This window comes from Diadema antillarum, unplaced genomic scaffold, assembly GCF_040938485.1.
Source record: "Diadema antillarum isolate AM-2024a unplaced genomic scaffold, OU_Dant_1.0 scf00000036, whole genome shotgun sequence".
Taxonomy (NCBI): domain Eukaryota; kingdom Metazoa; phylum Echinodermata; class Echinoidea; order Diadematoida; family Diadematidae; genus Diadema; species Diadema antillarum.
Window position 1 is genome coordinate 4209431 of NW_027270925.1, and position 19003 is coordinate 4228433.

Sequence of the window (19003 nt, forward strand, 5' to 3'; positions counted from 1 at the left end):
ATAGATAGAAGTCTAAACAGGACTGTACCAAACTAAAGATGAATCACTATCCTGTAAAGAAAACTGTATAATGCTGTAGCATTGTCACTTGTATGTTATTCTCCCATCTCTCACACTGGTCTGAAACTCAATATGTATCTCAAGTGCCACTACAGTTTTGATTACTCGCTGTAGACTACAACATGTTTCGAGAAAAACTGGGTTGAACTTTGCTTGGACTTGTTGGAGACTTTGTAAACAAAAAGGCTGTTAACTTTCACATACGCATGAAGGACAGCAAATGTGATTTTCCTGATTTGCGAAAACTTTTATCACTTTCAGTCACGTATTCATCAACAATGTAATCTCAAAATTTCTATTGAACACTACCCTTATTCACTCTTTCCAGATTGCCTTAGCCATGAGTGCCATAAAAAAGACAGTTAATCATAGAACTATATTGAGAGCAAAACTTTCCCCTAAATATTTCTTCGGTCCAGGTCCCTGCCAAGCTCCTAATGCAATATCAGCATTGCCGGTGCCGCCCACTTGCACGCAATGACATCACTTTACTCGTCAGCGTGAACCGACTCAATGCGAAGGACTACCAGGAACTCGTCGGAAAATAAGATTAGGCCTTGGCCAAGATTGCAGACGAGTAATTGAGTTATGTCTAAAGCCTCAGCCAGCATGTAATTAGGACGAATGATAATGAGCTTACAACCAAACATGTACAGGTTTGCTCTGCCGTGTAATTGAGTCTTACGTTTGATGGAGGAACATGCTTACTTGAATTAGCTCCCTACTAATGCTACCTTGATCTTGCTGCTGTCTTCATGGACTCCATTCATCCTTCATATCCCAGTTCATTACTTGTGTGTGTGCGTTTGTTTGTTGTTTTAGTTTTTGAACCCTACAAACATAACGTTAGAATTCTACTTTACTACTGAGCATCATGCTGATTTGGGTTAAGCAGTAGATACTGCTACATGTAGCTAGAGTGTCACTCCACTCTATGTTCGAGTTGAATTTGTTGAAACAGGGTCTAATCAAACAAGAAGAAGCAAGACGTTTCATCAAAATCACGCAAGAAGTAGTTCTACAGGGAGCTTTAAAATTTCACATGAATTGGTGAAATATTGACATTAGCTGCAATCACCTAATATGCAAATGAGTTAAAGTGATGATGTCATCAACACAAAAGTACCCCCATGGCCCACAAATCTTAATCAATTTTCCTGTTTTGGAATGAAATCCACATGAAACCTTTGTACAGTGCATCTTTCACATGAAGTACACATAAACATGTATACTATTGTTGGTCTAAGATAACTGAGCAGTAATGAGTTTTAGGGGTGAAAGAGAGACAGCTGCTAGTAAAATCATCACGTCAAAAAAAAAAAAAACTTTTGTAAAAATATTTTGGGGCAAAAAGAATACGAGAAATGTGAGGTAATGCAATTACTACTTCATTAAATATGCATAATTTATGTGGTAAGGACTAATGTCACTGATTTGTGAGGACTTGTGAAAATACTATCTTTAATGATCTTCTACGAAAACCATTCTCTTGGCTTGACTTTATTCTGTTCAAAAAGCCAACTTTAATAAAGGGGGAGTTACACTTTAATTACTATTGCCATAACACAGAAGGGAGTTGTACTTAAATTACATTTGCTATATAACATAGTGGGGAATATGATCACAGACACTGTAGTACTATAGATGTTGATAAATCTTTATGGAGGAAATAAAAGATGGCCAATGTCTGAGGATTGAAATTTGAAGCTGAATTTCATATCAATTCTTTTGTTAATTTTCTGATTAGGTGGGTCTAGTATTGCGCAGTAATTTATAACCCATGCCCTATTTGTAATTGAACTGTGCACTTTCTACATTTTATAACGGAATGAGTACACTTGTTATACAAATGTGAACTTTTGCTGCTGTTTTCCTAGCAGTATTATATTGTTCATGCATGTAAAATGGAGCTCTTTTTCATATCTCTGGCATAGAAGAGAAAGACACAAAGACATACCACATTGATGCACGTTTATTGCTGTCATTGCATATCATATATACCTACCGTAGATCACTTCATTGAATACTAGTAATACTGTTCAATCTTTTCAGAGCATAAATATGATAAACAGCAGCTGTTAGATGGTCACATGTATCCACTTGATTATAAACAATATCTAGCCTATCAAAAACTGCACAGACTTGGACGTGCAGCTACTTTACATTTATGGCACATATCCCATCCTAAACACTATTGGTGAATACTTCTACTAAAAACATATCAATGAGTAAATCACTGCCATGATGCCCCTCTGCCTGTAAAAGAGACAAGAAGGGGGGGGGGGGGGGGAGACAGGGAGATAGAGAGTGAGACAGAGAGTGAGAGAGGGTTAATGCTTGACCCCCTTTTGAGGCTACCCCACCAGCTGGGTCTCCCGTCGAAGGGCCGACATGTTCATCTCATTACACAGTAGCATGCCCATACTGTGAGAGCAAACTGCGTCTGCTGAACTGGGCATGCACACGGTGCATTTTCTCTGAAAAATCACTGGGGTACATGTTTTGGACTGTTCTGCTTGTCTCACAGCAAAATACCGGCGACTCATTTTTTCCCCCTTCATTCTCTTTTCCACACAAAATGCCATTGACATGCAGCAAGTAACTACATCAATAGTCACTGCGGTGGTAATTATTAAAACTCCACCCTCCTTTCTCGACTCAATTTCATTATGACTTATTGATCATGGCATGGGCGATACACAATTACATTACAGAATGAATTACGGGTAGCGGGTAGCACTTAAAGGAATTCTCCCTGGGTAATCTAAGATAAAGAAGCATGAACTGCTAGCAGTAAGCTCAAATGTTGCTAAGTCAATCTTTGCTTCTTTAAACAAAGTTGACCAGCACCTTGGTGTTTGGATAATGCACTCCTCCATACATAGGGATGCAGTCTTCTAAGGGCTAAAAAGGCACATTTTTCTTGGGGGGAAAAATTATTGTTACCTTGCATGCCAGACCAGTGTAGTAATACAATGTGGGAGAAACAGTATTTACCATGAAACCGGTATCAGTTTTGGCCAAAAAAGTATGAAATAATGCTAAAAAATAACAGTTGGCATCTTTGACATCTAGGCCTATGGGATTTCATCCAAACTGGTGTATCACAAGCAATTCTTGTGTACTGCATGCACACACACTTCCAATTGCAGTAATTTAAAGAATATGTTGGGAAAAATAAACCCACTTCTAGTCTACCCCTGACAGCATCAAATTTCTTTAAAAATATCCCAGTCACAAACATGACCACAACAACCTTTCAATGTGTAGAGCTGAAAGATGATGAATTGTGTTCAGGGCATCAATTTTTTTCCCCCCACCTACATGCCCACAAATGCATTTGGGCAGGGCCTCGTCTCATATTCCTTTTACTCATAAGTACCCGTTGATTTTGCTCATCTAATAGCAGATCATGCGTTCACATTAGAATTACCGTGGTATTAAATTGCCACTGTTCTCAATGGTAAAATATCACAATAATGGATAGTAATTGACTTGGTACCATTCTCATTCATGGAATACAATAACATATCATTTCGGGCCAGCAATGCGCATGCATATCTCCAATAAGAAAAGACACGAAGTGTGTCGAGTCACATGAGAAATGCATAACTGTATGATCACTGATATATTTCGTGACACAATTCGCACTCAAATACCACATGCGTATTTCTGGCGAAGTTTGAATTATCACCCTAGACATCACAGCATTTTGCAATGTATTTCGCCATTTTGCATTCACATTATGAAATACCAAGCGTAATATTGCATCAATGTGAATGTACCTGAGTGTTAGTGACCCTGGGCAAATGAGCCCTTCATCTCCCCTTCCTTGTCTACTTCAGTCTCTCTCTCTGTTATTCCTTTCACATTTATCTTTTTTCCCCCTTTTTTTTTTTCTACAACAGAGCTGCCATATAAAAGCAGTTACAGTTTGCGACAAGAGGCGGAAATGTATGCGCACCATCATTACTTCTCTGTTTCTTTTCTTTTTTTCCAAGGGTGAAGAAGCCTCCAATGATTCGCGCATAAACAGAAAACATGTGCTCCATTGCAAGACAACGAGCGTGTTTCTACTGAGAGCACCTCACATCCCTGGCATCGCCATGAATTTTGACCAACGCAGCACCTCGTATTTTACGACCACTCGAGCTGTTTCTACTGAGCGATAAAATACGAGGTGATGCAAAAGTGACGTGCAAATGCGGCGATTCCGGAAGTCAGGTATTTTTAAGTCACAGATTTGGGTCACGCGCGCACTGCCTGTTAATACGATCCGAACCCTGCCTGCTTTGCTACAACTGCGTCGGCTATTTTTTGATTAGCCATTTCTCTTCGTCTTCCCATTCAATATACCCCGAACTAACATACTGGTATCCTGCCACTGACTGATAAGAAATTTTTGGAGATCGGAGGGTCCAGTTGAGATTTTCTCAAGGCTGCCACATACTAATGTGGTACTCTCGCGATTCGAGATTATATAAAATGAAATAACGCGGTGTAAAATCAAGTAAGTGATGAGGGCTTATACAATAGACGATGAATGCCACAATTCACATGTAACGTAACGTATAGGGCCTATAACACATACACAAGCGAGTTGGTACAAACAAAGCATGATGCGAACACGGTCGCTGGGTGTACACACGTATTTTGTACACATGTGTCGAAGGAGTGTGTGCGATGAACTGATTGAAAAGCGCGGGGAGAAATTCTAGACGTCCGATACACCACAAATTTTGTTACCCGGTGTGTTTCTACTGAGAATCGTCCTTCGCGTCACCACGCATCGACCACCTCAATAGATGGACGACGGAGCACCTCGCATCAGCCGGCATCGGCCACTACCCGATCTGTTTCTACTGAGGAAAAATTCGAGGTGTCACCACGCATCGGCCGGTATCGGCCGGCATCGGCCGGTATCACCACACATCGGCTGGCATCACCTCGAATTTTTGTCGCTCAGTAGAAACACGCTCAACCATCTGCAATGTGAATATGCTATCACGGGACTGCATTGGAGTTGTTCTGGGGCAGCGAGAGCAACATGAATATGTTTGTTACGAGACTGTTGAGGTGCGTCTCGGTGCGTCTCGGTGCAACACCGGTACAAATTTTTAAAGGCAATGTGAACGCAGTAATAGTGTGTGACTGAATATCACTGAGAATGTGGAACATGCCTGCATACTGTCCTGTCTCCTTCTTCGACAAGAGAAATATTAACATGTGTGTGAGACTTCCTGTGACTGGGGCCCTCCCAGTGCTACATGGTGGATCTTGGCATTTGCCAGCCGACTGGAATAACACACATGAGCGCTTCTTCTCCTTTGCTCGCCGTGCACCATTGCCCGAAGCCAGGTCTGACTACACTTGTTTCTGATTTGGCAAGGGGGCGAATTCAGAGAGAACATTTGGGGCATGTTTCCAAGGTACGGACAGATAATTGGAATGCTAATTTCCACTTCTCACAAAGAGGCAACTTCTAAAAAAAAACCCAGAAAGAGTGATGTCAAATTGCCAGGTTTGACCTTCTGTATCAGCACTACAGCTTGGGCACTACAATTTGTAGAAGCTTCAATTCTTGCAGGTGAATCTAACCCTTGAGTGGGAGTTATTTCACTACTTGCAGAGACACAAAGCATGATTAAAAAGTGAAGATTTACACAAAATTGGTCAATCTACACAGCAGTTTACACTGCTTGGATATCAGTGAGTCGTTTAGATTATTGGCCCATGTGCAAATCAAATAACCAAATATAGGGCCTGCAGGTTAAAACAAGAGACCCGCGGGTCTAGCGCTCACCTGAGTATCGCAAGTTCACCTTTCACGCAGTCACTAATCTAAATCATTCACAGCTCTACCAAAATTTGACCAGGCATTCTCAAGTAGAAGATGAAAATGTACAATACCAAGGGCCCATTTTTTAAAGATTCCTTAATTTGGGGGGATTGGGGCCCCCTGGGGCCCTCTGGGTGGGGCATGGTGCCCATTTTGATAAATTGAGATATTGACCCCTAGGGATGCTACCTGCCAAGTTTGACAAAAATCCATCATGAGGTTTTCAGGAAGAAGATGAAAATGTACAATTCAGGCCCCCATTTGGACCCTTCCAACCACCCCCCCCCCCCTCCCCCCCCCCCTACCCAAGAGGGGCACCCCTGGATCTCCTATGAACAAACTTGTAGTATTATCTCAGCTCTATAACTTTTGATTCTAGAGAAGATTTATAAAGATTCCTTCATTTGGGGGGTTTGGGACCCCTGGGGGCCCCCTGGGTGTGGCATGGTGCCCATTTTAACAAATTGAGATCCTAACCCCCTAGGGATGCTACCTGCCAAGTTTGGTGAAAATGGGTCATGGGGTTCTCAAGAAGAAGATAAAAATGTACAATTTAGGCCCCATTAGGATCCCTCCTCACCCCCTCCCCTGGGTCCCAAGGGGGCACCCCTGATTCTGCCATGAACAAACTTGAAACTACAGTCATCAATGTACTAACTCATAGTATTAACTTAGCTCTATCACTTCTGGTTCTAGAGAAGAAGATTTTTGCGGATTCCTTCATTTTGGGGGGTTTGGGCCCCCCTGGGGCCCCCTGGGTGGGGCATGGTGCCCATTTTAACAAATTGAGTTCTTAACGCCCTAGGGATGCTACCTGCCAAGTTTGGTGAAAATGGGTCATGGGGTTCTCAAGAAGAAGATGAAAATGTACAATTTAGGCCCCATTAGAACCCTTCCCCACCCCCCTCCCCTGGGTCCCAAAGGGGGGCACCCCTGATTCTGCCATGAACAAACTTGAAACTACAGTCATCAATGTACTAACTCATAGTATTAACTTAGCTCTATCACTTCTGGTTCTAGAGAAGAAGATTTTTACAGATTCCTTAATTTTGGGGGGTTTGGGCCCCCCTGGGGGCCCCCTATGTGGGGCATGGTGCCCATTTTAACAAATTGAGTTCCTAACCCCCTAGGGATGCTACCTGCCAAGTTTGATGAAAATCGGTCCTGGGGTTTTCAAGAAGAAGATGAAAATGTAAAAAGTTTACGCACGACGCACGACGGACGACGGACGACGGACGACGGACGACGGACGACGCACGACGCACGACGGACGCCGGACGAAGGGCGATCGCAATAGCTCACTTGAGCCTTTGGCTCAGGTGAGCTAAAAATAGAGACACATTTTCCTTGATATCATTTGTTCTTTTTTTTCCTTTTTTTCCCCCTTTTTTTCGGGGGGGGGGGGGGGGAGGGTTAATTTCTGTTTTAAGGCAACCTTGACCTTTATCTGTCATACAAGACTGTGCAAGACCCATAGGGAAACATTGGCAGTTTGATTGAATTGATCTTCATTCGCTGCCCACCAGGGTGCATCCGAAAAACCACGAACAGCGCCTGTCAGCGAATACTGGTATGTGCATTGAAGCATACGTTCAGCCGTAACGGTTGGCTCCAGGCAAGATTCTCCGCCTGCGAGTGTACTCATGTAGCGGTCAGTGATAAAGCTGTACAAAATTTGTCGTGGAGATTCTCAAATAAATCCGAGCCAGGTCAGCCTTCTCACTCCATGAAATCCCTCCACTACTAGGCTGGGTTTAACGTGAATTAAAGTTTTTTGCCCTGAGCAGAATTATTGAAATTATTGGTTTCCAGAAAATTAATGACAAAGATCACATGCATACAATGAAGGATATACTGCATGAGTAGCATCACTGTCATAATAATTGCACTCAGACGGTGATCCTTAACCTCGAGGATAAGCCAACTTCGAGGATAAGCTCTATGGGGCGCCAAGTGTCACACGGTCAATTTCGCTACAAAATCGTTCATTTCGTCACGGAATCAGTTATTTCATCGACGACATTATCAATTTTGTAACGAAATTGACCATGCGACGCTAGGCGTCCCATAGAGCTTATCCTCGAAGATAGGACCACCGTCAGAACATAAATAATATTATGACAGACACTTTCAGAATATTTCTACGTTATTTTTTTGTTCCCACTAGTTCACTGCTTTTGTGATCCCACCAAGTTTTGACATTTATATGATATCATCTCTGTCAGTATGTTTCCCCTGAAATGGTTCTTTGTAATTTGTTATTATCAGGTACATGAATCACCGGCTAATAACTCATTTATTTGAGTATGTTAATTGCACAATGGGTTGTGACCACATCATGTACCTCATGTAATCTGAATACTCTACATGTAAATACATCCCAAATCAATACTGATCTGTAAGTGTATCACATTACAAGCCACTATCAGGGCATGAACACATTCAGTACAACCTCTGTATGGTGAGTTCACACCACATGGAAATGTATTAGCCATGAACTGGAGGTAGTACATTATCAGCCGCAAACTAACAGGATACAGAAAATGCTACTTCAATCGAGGGCAGAGGTCAAAGAAAAAAACAAAAAACAAAACAAAGCAACTAGCCATTCACACCCTTTCCCGTGCTTGATTCAATGCAAACATATGCAAAAGTACACTAGGAACAAGAGTTTCATGTTCACAATCTGTAGTGGAGACAGGAAAGATGGGATGGGGGGTGGGGGGAGGTTGATCAGTATAATAAGCCTCCCTGGTTTTTATTTAATCTACTTATGAAAAGGTGCTTGACAGGTTTTGACTGTTGCCGAGCATCATGTACATATTTGGTCCCTGGTAAATCCTCCCCATGTCAACTTGCTTTGCCACCTTGGACAAACACACAGCTCCTACGCTGCATCAACACACTTCCCCATCGTGCATGACCTTTGACCTGGTGAGTCAGTATCTCTCAACTCCTGAGTCCTTCATTCTACATCAGCCTTCCCTCTGCCGAATAACTGTCTTTTGTTCCATTGAGCTCTATATTAATTATGCATATAAAAATGAGAAACAATCAGAGCAAAGTTCAACTCCTGGTTTAATAGTCTGTTTGTTCTCTTTTTGTGTTTGTTTTGTGGAAGGGGACAGGTATAGGAAAGGTGATGGGGATACAGGTCTCTCAAACTTGTGTGCAATCATAACGAAAGTGGAAACTGTCATTTCAACTCTGTACTCACCCTGTCTTCAATATTTTTAACCTAACTTTTTGCATGCATAATTTCTGTTCCCACTTCCCCAAGTATTTGAATATCTTTGTTCATTGTCATATCATATATCGTATGCCAACCTTCATAACAAATGTTCCTGACAACCCGACTGCTTACCGATACTTAGTCTGACATATCAATTACTGATGCAAGCAAATTATCCCCTGATATAATCTTTTCAATGAGAACGAATGAATTGAATACATGTAGCTCATTGACAGTTTGTTGGATGAATGGCATCTACCCATTTGAATACCTTGTAAATTTGCCTATTATGTACATTATCATAGCAAAGACACCAATTACACTTTACAGTGTAACAAGTGTCATTCAATAGTTACATCCACACAATGTTCCTTTTATAACTTAAGGATTCCTCTCTAAGTTTTAATCTTAGATGATTAGCTTGGAGTTTAGCCCCACGTAAATGTACACGAAATTTAGCAGTCTCAAAAGACTAGTTGATGACTTGAACCATAAGACATCTAAAGGGTTTATGCTCTGTCAACTCCTCATTTAGCATCGTTTGAACACAATAATTCTGACCCGAAAGATAGCTTAACCTCTTTGTGAACCCTTGTCCCCCTGAGCTTCTGGGTCGACAGCAAGAGTGTTGCACAGTACTGTATTGTTGTCCATCATTGATGAATTTATTGCCGGCACTGCATGCATGTATTTCTCTTTGTGGTTTAATTATCACCAAAAATTTAGTCGTTCAGTTTACGTGTCATGTGGACACACATCATAGTTTAAAAGTGCAAGCTAATCACTGAAGATTACAAACATCATGTGAACGTAACTTCTATCTGTCTCAGTGGGACATTGAAAAAAAGAAATACCAGAAGACAATCTGTTGGGACTGGAATTCGGTTGGACCTTGCTCATCACATGGGAACTGCTGATATTTGCAATAAACACACGATGCAGATTGAGCATGAATCTGTGGTACTTATACATATATAGTGGTTTTGTTTTCCATTAAAGGGAGGGCTAGTTAGCCACAACTGCTACAGAGGAAATCTGACGATGTACTTGAAGTGTATTGTGGACCTATCAGTGTTATTGCTTTCATTGCAATCTGTAGATCAAGTTGTCCCTGAGAAAGCTCAAACACAGTGTTGTTGCTAAAATAATATTTTCAACAACTAAAACACCCGAGAGCACAACTTCCCCTTCCCCTTTTCCAAATGAACATCCTTCAGTGCATTCATGTTTTTGTAATCCAGTGTGCGAAGCTTATATCAAGATTCTCCTATTAATTCCACAGAAAATGACTACTTTTGATTATGTTCATTTCTATAAATGTCACAATTGAGAAAAGATGAGGCCATCTAATAGATCATGTACAATTTAGACTACAAAATGTTTTTTATATTGGTACTTCAAATTTCTCGCCACTAAGCAATACCTAGCTAAAGCTAAAATTTGACACAACATGCTACTCTCTCAGATATCATACAATAACTTGAAATTAATAGGTGATGAGTTCCAGCAAAGAGACTACTACTGTAGTAGAAAGCTGGCCATTAAAAAAAAAGTACATTATTCTCATTAAGACTTTCAGAACATGAAGAAAAAAACTTTAGAATGAACTAAAGCATATGTTTGTGTGATTGTGTATACTACAATATGCCTGTTGGTTTCTTCAACAGACTACAATTTACAAACCTAACAACTTTGACCATTGCCCGAAAACTGCATATCATGCCCAAGTGTGCGTCTGAGATTTGTCAGTGAGTCCATGCGCAAAAATTGATGTACATTTATTAGTACAACGGACTCCCGTTATAATGAAGTCCTCAGGACGGGCAGCTTTCTTTCGTTATATCGAAATTTCGTCATAACCGAACAAATGAACAATAAAAACACACAGAGCTAATAATGTTGCAGCCAGAATTTGTTCTTTGTTGTAACCGGAATTTCGTTATAACCGGGTTTGTTAAAACGGGAGCGCACTGTATTGGAAATGTATGACAAGTGATTGGACACTACAGTCCTATCAATATCACTGCAGGAATAATCGAGCAAATGAAAAGCCACACAACCCGCACACAGGCAGCTAGCTCTAACTCAACTTACCTCTTTCCCAGTTGGTATGTGTTTGGCCAGCTTGACTTTTGCAAAGTTTCCTTTGCCAATGGTTTTGATGAGACGGTACTTGCCGACATGTGGCTGTTCGTCTGTTGTTCTACTCCTGGTGCGTGACGAGTTGGATGAATCTTCCCCCTTGAACCAGAAAGGCATTGTGAAAAGGCATGGAGTTTAATAGTCACAAACATGAAAGTGTTAATGTCTTGTGGAAGCCATGAAGATATTACATTGCACAGAAGATCTTCTTTTGAAGTGATCACCAACATGGCTTCTGCAATAATGGGGCATACAGGCCTTACACGGAGAGGTAATCTGGTTTCACAGCAATGATAATAAGGCTCGTGCAGATAACCGACTGAACTTTGAGTCTTTCTTTGTTTGCATGGATGGAATACATACAATGAATAAGATTAAAGTTTATGTGTGACCACAGATACAGTTGTACTCTCGTGAACTTGGGCAATAAACATCCACAGGTTCATAAAGGACTTTACAATCATTGAAAGTTGCTATAATTGCGCTTACCATGGTAATGACTCAAACACTCACATCTGATTGATTGCAGCATCACTGCTGCCATAGAAACTGCCATTTGTGAAACTTAATGATTGTTGTACAGAGCTTTTTGAAATGATGCCCACTGCAGCATTATCAGCAATTTTATGAAGATCATACAGACATGGGTCTAGCACACAATTCAAAATGTATAGATCACAATGTACATAGTCTACACTGTACATGCTGCATCTGCATTCATGTTCATGATCATATGTGCAACAACTGGAAGAGACCATTCGTAGCAACTTCTCTGGTCTCAAATCATCTTGAAACCTACTTCCTAACAAATCGAGTTCTTTGTGAATGATCAACTAAATATCCTAGTAACTAATTTGTGCTCAAAACTAATTTATATGTGCCTTTTACATCTATACAGGATTGTATTATCAATATAAAACACACACTTTGTTTCTTCACACATCATAGCATGTAATAAACAATCCTAGGTTACTACAACATACCTGCCCACAGGCAGGTAAATACAAAGAAATGATAAATCTAACTTTAATAATAAATTAATCAAATTCAATGACATGCTCTGCAAGATATATGAGATACAGTGCAGATGAATTTGAATTTTGGACACATTTTCTTGTATCGGCATTTCAAATTGGTTTTGTGAACATGCATTACAACATTATTTCTACTAATAAATGACATGGATTTGTCGGCATTTTATGCTGACTGGCTCTCATTTTGGGTTATGTGTGTGAAGCCACCTCCTTGGGATTTCTTCTCATATACAGTATTTGACTGTGGCTTCCACTGAGTGTCTTTAACCAAGCCAGAAAGCCTACCATTTTATTCTCCATTAAGAAGATTCACATTCTTGAAATCGGATGGTTATTTTTGAGTAATACTGAGGTTTCATCTTTTAAAACGATGTTCTATATTCCAAATTTTAAAATAGCTCAGCAGATCCAGCTTCCTCCTTACATGTACATAAAGGCATGACCTTGTCAACAACTCATTTGCTTTCACGCAGCCAGTTTTTCCATTTCCCTCTCTCAATTATGGCTTCCTTTCAGCGCCTTGCTTCACAAAAAAAAAAAAATAAATAAATAAATAAATTCATATGTTCTATTCTCTTTACAAAAAAAAAGTACAATCTAAAATTAGTAATGACAGTCACAGGACTGCCAATATTCAGAAATCCAATTCAGGGAGATTATCAGAGTAATGAGGAGGACATATTTGTGCTACATGTATTTAAGTGGAAAGAAAAAAAAAAAACAAGAACAAATTCCAAATCAGGGTTTTGACATTATCTTATCCTGACATGAAGAGAAGATATTGACATTTTCTGAAAAACCCCTGCAGAATCAGTGAGACATGGCGGCTCTATTGTCATTATGAACTTGTATGTGAAGGCATACAATGTGTACAGTTTTTTTTTAAGCATTGTTCAATATTTGGATTGTAATGGGCAGAGTACATCTTGCATATCAAGATGTCATTGAAACAATTATAACTTGCATGTTTTACTGAGCAAACATCTCTACTGTCATGGACCAGTCAGTGATAAGATTTTCTTTTTGTGAATATTGATAATATATGTATTTTGTACCTTGAACGATGTACACATACAGCGTAATGTATAGTTCTCTGCATTGTGATGTATTATCTGACATAAGGAATGATATGATTGTAGTCACTGTGGACACAGTGAAGATATACATTCATCAAATATTTCAACATTCAAACTTGCAATGCCAGAGTACCTCTATCCAACACTCTGGTACTAGTAATTGAATAACTTGAAACATATCCAATAAATTGAACGTGAATAAAACCTCCCATAACATCACACCTGCCAACCCTGAAATCCAATCAACTAGCAGGAATTAATGGGAGAAAATTGTACAAAAAAATTGAATGTTCACCTACTATTTGTAGCTCCCACATATCACTACTGACAAATATTCACAACAACAAAAATACTAGAGTGATAAAAACATTGATCTTCTTTCTTGAAATATATTGGGATATATATTCCTCTCAAATATGAATAGTTGGAAGGGCATGAACTATTCCTCTTCAAAGATTTCATTTCAATACGGAAATTTTTCACGGATTTGTTAACATATTTATGAAAGACTTCATGGTGATTATGCCACCTACACACAATACACATATAAGGTGCAGTGACTGACAGCACTCCAAACTCTGAATAATCACAACTTTTTTTTTTTATTTTCTGCAGGGATTTGAAAGAAAACTTTCACTGCTCAGATTGTTTGCCTTACTCTCTTAAAGTCAACATCAGCGTGGAATAGGGCTTTCAACTGTAAGTTCAGCCACTACAAAACTACAAGTGATGATAATATTGTGTTGCCATGGCGATGTCGAAATATGACACAGTTCTGAATCTGACACTCTTTTAGAGATGATATAAAGTAGCCAGTACTATGTGTAATTGAAAGTAAAAGCTTAGGGCAGGTTTAACTGCCTAAAGAAAGAACAGGAAAGATACTTTTCAAACTTCTTCCCTCCATCTCTAAGTATAGATTTTGTAAGCACTGTAGTCTGGGTAGGAAAAAAGAAATGTTATCTGAATATTGCATGACAAGGTTTCACTTGCGACCTTTGGAGAAGTGGTGCATACTTACATTTCTTACATGTGGACGTGGGCCACCACGAGCATGTCCATGAGAGCTGGGTCTCATGGACTGTGGTCAGGTTTGGCATCCTGGACATTACGTTTGCCCAATCACGTCAACCAGAACCTGATGGGAATAGACAAACAAACAAACAGAACAACATATAAGCCTCCGTTTTGAAAAATGCCTCTTACGATAGTCAAAATAATTCATAATTGTTACTATCAGGGCAGGTACAAACAAACATAGAAACTCTCCTCTGTCCAAACTGGCATTCAGGGCAAGGGCCCAATACCTTTAACCCTTTCTGCGCCAGAGACTTCTGGCCAGTGTGTAACAAACACAGTGGGGTTATGTTTGCCAATCAGCACTCAAAGTACTCAAAGACATAACAGGCAAATGCTCATATAGTGTACTCGCCTGACAGTCACTTTCACATGCCTAGGCAAGTGAGCCTATAGCAAAACTATCCTGGACATGATGGAAAGAAAAAAAACACAAATAAACAACACAAAACAATCTTCTTTCCTCACCCAACATTTAAACTTTTGGCACCCTGATGAGTAAACTAGGCCATTCTTTGCACACATGTTTGCATTTTCACATAGGTATCCTTGTCTTTCATTTCAATCAATAGGTCCTACAGCTTTTACACAATGCATTACATATGATTCCCCTCCCCCCCCCCCCCCCCCCATAGAATTCATCATGTATAAAAAAACAAACAAAACAAATGACCATCACCAAATCCATTACAGGTTTACCTGCTATGTGACACAGTTCTTTATCAAACTTGAAATCATTATAAATCAAATTGTGAATTCAACTCCATGATTTCATGACACAAAAGATGCAGAATGATAAGCAATGCTGTCCGCAGGGTGTCACTTGGTCCATTGTGCTCATACATAGATCCTAAAACAGATTGTTAAGTGTCAAATACATTGCAGTATGCATTCACTTCAATGTGTATCGCAAACTATTATTGTATGCAAAACTTTAAAAAAATGTTTGTGCATGCCACACATACAAACATTCCAGCAGTAAATTTGGTCAGCATTGTGTGAAAAAACCCTAACAAAAGAACAGAGGCCAGCACAGTGGTACATTGCACAGTCAGATTCAGAAGAGCACTATCTTAGAAATATGTAATTTCTGATTGATATATTACACCATGATTCCTCTGTGGAAATCAAATGATACTCAGAGCTAAAGAGCATGCAAATACTGAAAACTGAAAACCCTCTCACCAATCTTGGAGGATTACACAGACAGTCCATTATTTACACATCTGGATGGGATTAGCTTACGCTTCATCAAACTCGGCTAACAGTACTAACACTCACTTGGAGGAGGCTGATATCATAGCTTCCCTGTTTCAGTTTCACTACGGCTAATATCATGGGTTCTGGGAAAGTAAGACTCGGGCAGCTTTCAGACACACCGAGTTATTGTATCAAATATCTACAATACTTTAAATGGACAAAGTATTATGTCATATGAATATGTGAGCATTCAGACGTGAATAGACATGATATGGATACAACGCATTGATATGGAAGCATTCAAACACAATGTCCAGATAGGCCTATGGTATGGCAGCATCAGAACCTCGTGCACTGTCGATCATGGGAAGTGCAAGGATGTTTATAAATCTCTGGCACTACTACAAACTTAAGAGCTTTCCACTTTGTGTTTGCACTTTGTGGAATTACTCATCTGGTAGTTTGTACTATTGAAACCCAAATGCCATGAATAAGTCTGAAAGGGGGTGGTCTGATTCTAAAAAGTATGCCAATCCCACATTTCCCTTGAAAACTATGAATATCTCAACACAACGCAGCATATTCTGGAGGCATTATTTTCAATCTGAGCCTATGTGAGAACATTTACCCTAACCTCAAAAAGAGAAATTGTTTTGAATAAAGTCTGATAAATCAGATCAAGACATGAGAGAAAGTTTGAGTAAAATGAGATTTAAGCATTTCAATGACATTCACAACTGTTTTAAATGTCAAATACACCACCAAATATCGCATCCTACCTGGACCTCAGAGTAGTCACTGACCAATCTGGTCATCTGACTTGACTATGCTGCCATAGAAACAAACCTGGTCATTAAAAAAAAAAAATCTAAATTATCTCTATTTGCATTCACGAAGCAAATGATTTTCCTCGTCCTGAAAAATGTTGCGATGACACAACATCCGTTTCATAATGATTTCATTTTGCTCAGTATTGAATTCCCTTATCTGTTGTATCACCTTCACTGACTCAATAGAGCATAAAGTTTCCTCATAAATACAAGTGTAAATAATAGATGTGTATAGGATTTTTTAAATACATTTTATACATTTTAACACATTTGTACATTATACACATGAGATACACATACACAAGGATCTACAGAATTCACATGCACAAGATGTTTGTTTCCTATCAACAGCTCAATTATGGAAAGTGATATGCACAAGCTTGCAAAACATTGTGCCAGCATAAAAACAGCCAGCATATAAAATTGCGACAGCACTGTCAGCATTGTATCTCCTTCAATGCATTACCTGATTGAGCTAAATCCAGGGCGATGGAGAAAGATTATCCTGCATGTTACTATAATGCACGGCTGCCTACCACTGTACATCAAAATAGGGAAAGTTCCAAAGAGCAGACAAAGGGATACAGTCCTTGCATATTACATGCACCGAAGTGGGCAAAATACATTGCAGTTCCAAAAATCAGGGAGATATTTATATTCCTTGTTCGGACATGATGAAATGGTTACGTTTTCAGAGAGCCTCCTGCAGTATTAGGGAGACCTGGTTAGCTCTGTATAATGATGTGGAGAAATGTAAATGAGAAGGAAGTTGCCAAGTAATCTGGACAATTAGTTACTTGAAAAGAAAAGAAAATCAGAATATACATTTTCCTGTCTCCTACTTGTTGCTCACACACCCTCCTTTATTCTACAGATGCATAGAGAATATTCATATAAGATATGTGATATCTTGATAATATCCCCTCTCTCACATTGAAAGTCCTTTAAATCAAGTATTTCTTTGATGTACTTTAGTTTCTTCATTCTATACTGAATTCTGAAGTACCCACAGACTTAATATGCAGGCCACCAGGTTCCCGTACAGAACGGGTTAAACGGTGCTATGACATGACTATATGGCTGCTATTAATTTCCTAACAGATACATGTGCTTACACTATACATATGACAAGTGGTTGCATTATAAAGCCCAAACAAGATCACACCCGAGAAAAGGACTGGGTCAAATTCCAATCACAGAACAACAAATGCCTGTAACCTGCATGGCATTACACTGAGGGCAGGGAGGCCCAGGCTAACGTCTCCTGCTACCTCTACTTCTACCGTAGGGACTATGGAGAACAGAACGTGAGTCAAACACTGATCAAACATCTCAGCCATGCGTCACCAGTCATTGTGCTTGCACGCGGAACATTTTCACTCCCAGCACCCACGGGTTTGGCAACACTGTACCTTCACAGTAGGTGTGTACTAGTCTCGTTGCGTACTGCATCATGTGCAACATGATACACTGCACATTACATAGCTGTAACATGTCTAGGACGTGAAGACTACATTGTATGAACAGCAGGATCCAAAAACAACAATAATACAATAGTTATGAAAATGTCACAGATAAATATCTGTTGACTGTTGAGATTACACGGAGATTATCAGAGAATAAGACCCCCCCCCCCCACACACACACACACACATACACACATCAGTTTTGTGCGTAGGACAGGAAGAAACATGACTACACTTTGTTCGTAATGATGAGTGAAGAAAATCCTGTTGAGCCTTGACTGGAGGGAGACTCACAATACTCTGGAATAACATAACAAAACCTTGCTTTTGACAGTGATCACTTGGTTTCCCCATCATATCCATACATCCATGTACTCGAAAGGAATGATTGTGCTTTTCAACCTGATAGATAAGTCAGGCATCTCATGCCAAACGTTAATTGTGCAGTGACTTTCCTATTAAGAATGTCTATATTCATGATTCACAAGGTCTTCTCATTTGCTTGTGAAATGAGCCTATTCCTGACAGCACCCCCTTTTTTTTTTTGAATAACTAAAATCGTGTAACATATTTGAAGCACTTCGGATAGGCGAAAATTAGCAATTGATTATTGTATGATGATGGATAAAGCTGCAGTGTACAATGCTAGCAGGGTCTGCAAATCAGTCTAACACCTAACAGCAGGTCTCCACTGCAGTAGGTGCAGGTGAAAATTAAAGAGCCTCGGCATGCTCATTCGAAATGCCCAGCGGCTTACCATCAGCATAAACACTGCCAATGCATTAGAGCCGAGTCTCACACAGCGTACTGTAGATCTACATTTGATGCAGTGGGCGGAGAGCATTAACGTTGTCAAAATGGGGGAGAAAAAAAAAAAATCACACCATCCCTAACTACATATAATGTACTGTATATCCTGCATAAACCATTTAATAATCATAATCTGTAACACTGAGGTAGTTGTAATATGCTTCATACAATGTGTACATTACCTGAAAGGACAATCCACATATTTCAGCATGCAATAGCACTGGTTACTACAAAAAG

The 19003-nt window shown here is 39.7% G+C and overlaps 1 pseudogene; it reads right to left on the reverse strand.

Moving 5' to 3' along the window:
* LOC139708634 (MAP/microtubule affinity-regulating kinase 3-like) overlaps positions 1–19003 on the reverse strand; it is a 125070-nt pseudogene that overhangs the window by 84541 nt on the left and 21526 nt on the right.